General features: G+C 40.9%; 1 long non-coding RNA gene across 1 annotated transcript; it reads left to right on the plus strand.

Annotated features, from left to right (window-relative positions):
* Positions 1–516: 516 nt before the first annotated feature.
* LOC140586373 (uncharacterized) lies at positions 517–8,329 on the plus strand. Its single transcript, XR_011988196.1, has 3 exons — positions 517–866; positions 4,340–4,408; positions 7,239–8,329. It is a non-coding gene; the product is annotated as an uncharacterized lncRNA (long non-coding RNA).
* Positions 8,330–9,371: the final 1,042 nt, after the last annotated feature.

Genomic DNA, 9,371 nt, shown 5'->3' on the forward strand with positions numbered 1-9,371 from the left:
CATCAGAAGCAAGTAGGATAGAAAACTTCTGGATAGTAGCTCTCCAGGACTGGAGATGGAGACCCCTGCTATAGGGAATGAGGCAGCGTTGTATCCTGGATGATTATCAGTCACCCACAGGGTGCACCATGTGCAAGTGCCCAATCCTACACAAGGCAATTGAAAGATACCAATTACCCACGTCTTTGGAATGTGACAGGACACACCCAGTGGAGACCTGAGCTACAAGAAGATATCACCTCTGTTCTGTGCGGAGTTGCAAAGCCCTCACTAGTTTTATTAAACATTTTAAAATAATGAGTTTGCTTAGAATAAATAGAGGTTAGATTTAAATGTTTGTCTACCGCATGTTAAACTTACTGTGGCAGCATGGTTGTCCCCCGGTGCTACAGGGCCAACCCATTCATTGTTCACAGCAAGCGATACAGTACGATAAATAATTGTCTGCTACTGTAGGTGTGTTTGTGTGTGCGCGTGCGTGTCTGGTTCAGAATCAGTTTATTTGCCAAATGTACAAGCACACAAGAATTTCACCTGGTGATGCAACACAATAAAATTTGGTACAACTGGACAGCAGCAGCAATAAAATGAAAAACGGAAAATTGAGTTAACGGTATAAGTATAACACTGACTTGTGTATAAGATTATTAAGGATGTTTACGGCTTTCAGAAAATAGTTAAGGTGTCTGGTGGTCCTGGAGCTGAATGAGCGGAACCTGTGAACAGTGTGGTGCCGACTGAAGAGGAAGTGGGCGAGATGGTGTGAGTCCGACTCAACGTTTTTGGCTGGCTTCCCGGCTCTCGCGTCGTGCTGGACCCCCGCAGGCACATGCTCCTAGCCTGCCAGCCTCCTAGCTGATCACACGGTACGTTTCAGCCTGTGTTTTATTGCAGCATCGGGTGATGGTACCATACAGTGATAAATGAGATGAGGACGCTTATAATAGTGGCTCTGTAGGTAGCGCATCTGGCGCTATTCTCACGCTCACGCAAAAAAAAAATAATTAAAAATCGTACGGCAAATCTGTTTTCTATTATAAAACCTAAAATTGGATAACAAATATGGATCAAAAGCGTTGGGGTAGTATGAAAACCCTACAGATTATGTACAAAGTAATAAAACTGTTACACGTACGTAAAGGCCTATGTATGCGCGGATTTGTCTCGAATGGAAAATCTCACGCCAGCCGTTTTTCGCGGCAGCCCGAGGAAAAATATTCTCTGATGAGTTACTTTGATGGTGGCGGTGTTGTGAGTCTCCCATCCCAAGTCTCAGCTGATTGTTTTCCCCAAGAGCTTGACAGACTTTACAACTTATAACCTGGGGCTGATAAGTCGTGGAGGATGTGGATGCTTCCTCACTAAAATAGGAGGAAACGTGCTGCTGAGAGTTTTGTTAATTTGGTCTTAGTAGTGTTACTGGTTATTTAAAAATTAGCAAAATATGTAGTTTAGTTCTGTCTCTTCTAGTTTCGTGTCTGGCACTGTTTACACATTTATGCCTGAAGGCTTTTTATTTAATGAATGCCTTCAACGGCAACATAACATGCCCTCACAGGTATAAAATCTGTTTGCACGTATTTCGCTGGTAACTCTCCGGCGGGTATTCCTAAGGGCACACGCGTCATTCTCCGAAATCTCCAGCTGGCAGAAAGTGCTTATTGCTGTGCACTATCGTTTTTAAGCTAAACTGACGCTCTATGCATGGAATGCTTTTTTCAAAAGGGAGTTGCCGAAACAACTAAACAACAATGCACTAAACAAAGATGAATCAAATTACATTCCCCCCAGCTATAACGTCCTATCTTCTCTATATAATATACCAAAGTAGGCGATAACATCGCGGGATGTTTATATGACTTTCAGTTGAATGTCATATATATGCAAGTTAGCATCCTGTAAATTGTTTCATTGTAAATATTGAAAAGCCTGGCATTTATATTTTTAATGGCATTTGCTCCGCCACTTTCCAATGAATTAAAAACGAGGTTTATATATGATGAACGCAAATACTAAAAGGGTCATGCAAAGGCGCGGCTTCTCAGAAGGAGGATTGTTCCAGTGGTGTTGATGGTGAGCTGAGTAACTTCCTCGAATATATCTTGAAGAAAAAAAAACACTGGCTTTCGAAACTTCCTTAAATGCTCAATTCAGTTTCCCTATGTTTCCCCTTGAAATGCGCGTTCACGATCAAATTTGAAATCAATACGCTAGATGGCAGACTTCCGAGAATTTCAATCCGGGTTTTGAAGCCTTTCTATATACATAAATATTCCGTTCACCATGCACGTTTTAAACGTCAAGTAACCACGATTGTATTTCTTTCCTGTTTATATGGCATTGTGTATTATACCAGATTTACAATAAATTAAAAAAGACATACGTTAATAAACAGCTGTCATGAAATGCTCGTATCGTCTTGGTCTCGCCAGCACATGAAATGTCTAAAGAATTTGCTTCTATAACACGATTGCTATGAATCAACACATAAATAATGACTCGTATAAATAGATTTACACTGCTCATAATCCAAACTATCATATTGATCTACATACAGAAGTTCGTGATACTGGATTAAAAATTTTTTTTTCTATTATTATTGATTATTATTAAGTATTGATTGGTTACACTTAGCTGTCTATGCATCTATGTTATACTGACAGTGAAATACTCTCCAATGTACCACTCTCACTGCTAATATACAGGGGAAACCAATCTGCCCAGTGGCCAGGCAAAATGGTTCCCCCTGCTATAAGGAATAAGCAGTAATTCCCAGGCACTGTATTGAACACACTGATCTGTCTATAGGTCCATGTGATACTGGCAGTGAAATACTCTCCAATGTACCACTCTCACTGCTAATATACAGGGGAAACCAATCTGCCCAGTGGCCAGGCAAAATGGTTCCCCCTGCTATAAGGAATAAGCAGTAATTCCCAGGCACTATATTGAGCACACTGATCTGTCTATAGGTCCATGTGATACTGGCAGTGAAATACTCTCCAATGTACCACTCTCACTGCTAATATACAGGGGAAACCAATCTGCCCAGTGGCCAGGCAAAATGGTTCCCCCTGCTATAAGGAATAAGCAGTAATTCCCAGGCACTATATTGAGCAGACTGATCTGTCTATAGGTCCATGTGATACTGGCAGTGAAATACTCTCCAATATACCACTGTCACTGCTAATATACAGGGGAAACCAATCTGCCCAGTGGCCAGGCAAAATGGTTCCCCCTGCTATAAGGAATAAGCAGTAATTCCCAGGCACTATATTGAGCACACTGATCTGTCTATAGGTCCATGTGATACTGGCAGTGAAATACTCTCCAATATACCACTGTCACTGCTAATATACAGGGGAAACCAATCTGCCCAGTGGCCAGGCAAAATGGTTCCCCCTGCTATAAGGAATAAGCAGTAATTCCCAGGCACTATATTGAGCACACTGATCTGTCTATAGGTCCATGTGATACTAACAGTTATATCGGCACTAATTTATATACAACTGTAACACATAAACATTGATCCTAATGCGCCAGTTACAGTGTACTATTTACATATATATTTTACATTATTCTAAAATCAGGAACCCTGCATACACCATTGCCAGATATGTGCAATTTAATTTTGATAATGTATTTAACCAAGTGACATAAATGTTTATTTACATTTTTGATAGAATGGTAACATTGTAATGCACGTTTTTTTCACTGCGCTTTAACTGCGCTTCTTAGAACGTGATTCACCGACGCACTAATACATGCTGCAAATAGGCCCAAGATATCGAAAAGGTGCACAGCATTAGGCTTGTGTTTTTGTGTTTTATCTTGTCCCACTGACAAAAATTAACTGCACAGTTTTTAATCATCACAGACAAGTGTAAAAGTTGGACTAAATATTGTTCATTACCACCCACCAATAAAAAGCAATTACTAAGTACTACACACAGGCTAAAATGAATCAATAATAGCATTTATGAATCATGTACAGTAATGCTACAGCTTACAAAACCATAGTTTAAACACTTCATCGTGACCTTCTGACATAAGGAAAAATGTCTTGCAAGGTGCTTAAATTAATCTGTGTTTTGATGTTATTAATAATATCAGTTTGGGTTATTCATTGTATTACTGTTAATATTATTTTTAGTCTTTTACATAGAGTAGCAACAAAAGTATGTTATTAATCCTGAACTTAGAGCTTCATTCAATACTTTGCGTGCAATGTATAACAACCTATGGCACTTTACTGAATTAATTCAGGAATAATTCACTATTTTTATTTCTAATATGTTTTCTCTTAATAACATAATAGATGTTCTTTTTCTAACTACAGATTAAACAATGCTCAGAATGTCAATCAAAGAAGACTGTCAAATCCATAGAAGAGCACCCACCCATCATTGTAAGTCTTCATTATTTGATATTTGATTAGTATGTTGTATGACTTTTAAATTGAACAACTGATATATTTTTTGATATATGACATTTTGTCTGACAGGTAACTGAACCATGGGAGTTAATTGGCATGGATCTTGTGGGCAAATTGGCCATGACGGACAGGGGAAACCAGTACATATGTGTGCTGATAGATTATTTCACGAAGTGGGTGGAAACATTTCCACTGCCATCGAAAAATGCTGAAGATGTCACTATGTGCATAGTGAACTTTTGCTACAGATTTGGTGCACCGAAAAGGATTCTGACAGATCAGGGAAGGGAATTTGTACACAAGGTTAGATATATATATATATATATTAGTGCTGTCAAACGATTAAAATTTTTAATCAGATTAATCACAGGGTTGCTGTGGATTAATTTAGATTAATCACGATTAAATATCATTCATTTTTAATCTATATTAATCACAATTCATTTTACATGAGCAAACGGACTCAAGAAAAAAGGGAATATATATGCACTTAACATGTTTATTGAACATCTTGAACACGAGTCGGATGCATTCCATCTGCCACAGAAGTGCAATACCATGAACCCATATCAAAAAGCAAGATTTTTTCTGAGCCGGACAACTTGTCATATTTAAGGTACCTCAGTTTATCTTCGTTCACTTACAATTAGCCCGAACTACCGTAAATCCGACAAATAATCCGACTAATCATGAAATCCAATTCTAGCCCAGTTAATTGCCATTATTAGCAATATCAGTTAACACATTACGCGCGGTGCTTTACGTATAAAACTCCGTAGCAACACGTCCACAGATAAGTTGGACGGTATAATTTGTGCGACTGATTTAATGAGCCATAAATGAGAAGTAGTGCTTAAACAGTATAAAACTACAACTTTCCCTTCTGTTGATAAAAGGCGCAGCCATCTTGGATTCTGAACTCGGGATCCTCTGTGCTGCTCCGAGATATTTCTCGGATCTCCGAGAAACGGGAGCGCATATGTTGTCACTTCCGGCTTCAAAACTCCAGAATACAACTCGGAATACGAGTTCCCAGGGCAAATGGAATGCACTAAAACTGGCCGAAATGGGTTGACAGAGACATTTCAGGGATTTAGAGTCATTCTGCACTGCAGATGGGTTAATTGCGTAAAAAATTTTAATCAGATTAATCATGATGATGGATTAATCCGCGTTAACCCGTTAATTTCGACAGCCCTAATATATATATATATGTGTTGTTTAGTTTGTCATTTCCTAAGTATAATACATTATATACATTTGCTATTTATTATTTTTTCCAAACCTTTTTTTAAATTTGCAATTTTGAACTGGGTGTGGTCAATAGTGTATAGAACAATAGTAACATTTACATTTTATACAGACACACTCCAACAAATTGTAAAAGCAATGAACACGAAGAAAAGTGAAGTGATCTCTAAATTTTTTCCATGGCTATATATACTTGTTCTTAACAAGTTATTTAAGATTATACTTTTTGCCTGGCCACTGGGCAGATTGGTTTCCCCTGTATATTAGCAGTGACAGTGGTATATTGGAGAGTATTTCACTGCCAGTATCACATGGACCTATAGACAGATCAGTCTGCTCAATATAGTGCCTGGGAATTACTGCTTATTCCTTATAGCAGGGGGAACCATTTTGCCTGGCCACTGGGCAGATTGGTTTCCCCTGTATATTAGCAGTGAGAGTGGTACATTGGAGAGTATTTCACTGCCAGTATCACATTGACCTATAGACAGATCAGTGTGCTCAATATAGTGCCTGGGAATTACTGCTTATTCCTTATAGCAGGGGGAACCATTTTGCCTGGCCACTGGGCAGATTGGTTTCCCCTGTATATTAGCAGTGACAGTGGTATATTGGAGAGTATTTCACTGCCAGTATCACATGGACCTATAGACAGATCAGTGTGCTCAATATAGTGCCTGGGAATTACTGCTTATTCCTTATAGCAGGGGGAACCATTTTGCCTGGCCACTGGGCAGATTGGTTTCCCCTGTATATTAGCAGTGAGAGTGGTACATTGGAGAGTATTTCACTGCCAGTATCACATGGACCTATAGACAGATCAGTGTGTTCAATACAGTGCCTGGGAATTACTGCTTATTCCTTATAGCAGGGGGAACCATTTTGCCTGGCCACTGGGCAGATTGGTTTCCCCTGTATATTAGCAGTGAGAGTGGTACATTGGAGAGTATTTCACTGTCAGTATAACATAGATGCATAGACAGCTAAGTGTAACCAATCAATACTTAATAATAATCAATAATAATAGAAAAAAATTTTTTTAATCCAGTATCACGAACTTCTGTATGTAGATCAATATGATAGTTTGGATTATGAGCAGTGTAAATCTATTTATACGAGTCATTATTTATGTGTTGATTCATAGCAATCGTGTTATAGAAGCAAATTCTTTAGACATTTCATGTGCTGGCGAGACCAAGACGATACGAGCATTTCATGACAGCTGTTTATTAACGTATGTCTTTTTTAATTTATTGTAAATCTGGTATAATACACAATGCCATATAAACAGGAAAGAAATACAATCGTGGTTACTTGACGTTTAAAACGTGCATGGTGAACGGAATATTTATGTATATAGAAAGGCTTCAAAACCCGGATTGAAATTCTCGGAAGTCTGCCATCTAGCGTATTGATTTCAAATTACTGCTCTAAAAATCCCAATCACCAGCAAACACAATTTAAGTTTCTTCACAGGTTGTACCCCACTCCCCGGAAATGCCATCTCATGGGCTTAGAGCCTGACCCCATATGTCATTTTTGTCCCCTTCAGGTCCCTAAATGTCTTCGATGTCCTCCACGGAAAGAGCTGCCAGACACACGACCCTCCACTTCTCCCATCCGTCCATCGTGTAGCCAGCTGCGCATGTTCCTGCAGAACAGTCAGGTTCCCCTGAACCTGGGCTTCTCGTCGAGAAGATGGTGTCAATTGCGTTGAGAGACCAGTTGATCAAATCCATAACTTCCTTAGTTTTGAAGAGCAGGGCTGAGAGAGTCTCTCAAGTATAGACAGTAAGACAGTAGACTAGACGAGACGAGAGAAGCAAAGCAGGGAAGATAAGGGGAGGGAGAGGGAGAGAAGTGCGTCCGCCTCCGATGAGAGCTCAGTGAAGGATGGTTGCAACCTCGTTGTCACTCTGGGTGAGATCCTCACACGGGATCTTCTCACCCACCTAGGTTGAGTTGAAGGGGTTTACCAATTTGCTGTTATGGAAGCGTAGTAGACTCTGTAAATTTTTTGTAAATGGTCCCTTTTGTTTTTTACACCTCTTTCCACGTCCTGACCGGCCTCCCGCTGTATTTCTACGGCGTCCTGAGCCTTGCTGACCCCTGCTGGTTGCCACCGGGGTGGGAGTAGACGCAGTGGCGGCAGACATGGTCATGGAGCTGGCTGCCGGCGGCCCAGTGCGGCATTTCCTCTGACGGCCTCCACTACTGGTACTGGTTCGTCCTTTGGGATTAAAAAGACAGGGGACAGCACATTTAATTAAACTGAATCCTTATGTCACTCTACAACAAAACTACATCACAGATATCACACTTGGCAGTCAGTATTGCACATTGAGAAAAATTCTGCCATCTTATTGGATACAGGAAATATAGGCTTGGGAGACTTATGCGCTGGTCTTGAATTGGGCCGCCTGCGTTTCAACAGGGGAACTTGACCTATAAAAACATGACAGTTGGTGCACAGATTCCCTGATATGCAGAACAACAGCGAAAAACAACGCTGGAAAGGTTCATGTGCACCAAATATAGCAGCCTGCTCAATCCAAATGCTGACATCAGGAACTGACTATTAAGTAAAATCATTTATATATCTTTCAATTTCCATAAATTGCATTATTAGTATTAGGGATTGCATCTTCACTCTCAAGTTATCGAAACTAGGATTTCTGCTTTTTCTTTTTTTTTTTTTGTGATCAAATTTTAATTGGAGATTTTATAACAAAGAACAAGACGGAACAGAACAAAACACACTCGACCCCCCCCCCCCCCCCAATACACTCTGAGACAGCACCTCAAAGGAAAAGAGACAAAGGACCAACAGTGGTCACCGGCAGCACCCAGCCCCAAAGAGTGCAGCTAAAAACTGAGGAGAAAAGAAATAACATACTTAAATCAGTAAGAAATGTCAAAATTAGGAAAGTAAAAATCAAAACAAAAAACAAGGGATACGGCCTCAGGACGTGACCCACAGCCAGTCCTTTACCAGTTGCACGTCATGGAGCCAGCTCTGGATCGTAGAACCAGACGAGTTGTTAATCCAGGCTGCAGAGAGTTCCAGCAGAAGCAGATCAAGGAAGGTGGACTTCCAAACAGTGGGAATGGCACGATCAGGAGACTTCCAGACAGTGGGAATGGCACGATCAGGAGACTTCCAGACAGTGGGAATGGCACGATCAGGAGACTTCCAGACAGTGGGAATGGCACGATCAGGAGACTTCCAGACAGTGGGAATGGCACGATCAGGAGACTTCCAAACAGTGGGAATGGCACGATCAGGAGACTTCCAGACAGTGGGAATGGCACGATCAGGAGACTTCCAGACAGTGGGAATGGCACGATCAGGAGACTTCCAGACAGTGGGAATGGCACGATCAGGAGACTTCCAGACAGTGGGAATGGCACGATCAGGAGACTTCCAACGAGAGGCTAATAACAACTTAGCCGCTAAGGAGGCGGATATCAGGAGCCTCCGCTGGAAGCGAGAGAGAGAAGAGAAGAGAAGTCCAGGAGAAGAAGGACCACGGGAGACAGAGGGATGGGAGAGGAAAGAACTGATGAGAGAGATCTGGCCACATAATCCCAAAGAGCAGGCGCTGGAGGACAGTCCCAGAACATATGGAGAAAGGTACCAGGGACCTGAAGGGGACAAAAATGACATATGGGGTCAGGCTCTAAG

The sequence above is a fragment of the Paramormyrops kingsleyae genome, unplaced genomic scaffold (assembly GCF_048594095.1).
Source record: "Paramormyrops kingsleyae isolate MSU_618 unplaced genomic scaffold, PKINGS_0.4 ups45, whole genome shotgun sequence".
In the NCBI taxonomy this organism is placed as follows: Eukaryota; Metazoa; Chordata; class Actinopteri; order Osteoglossiformes; family Mormyridae; genus Paramormyrops; species Paramormyrops kingsleyae.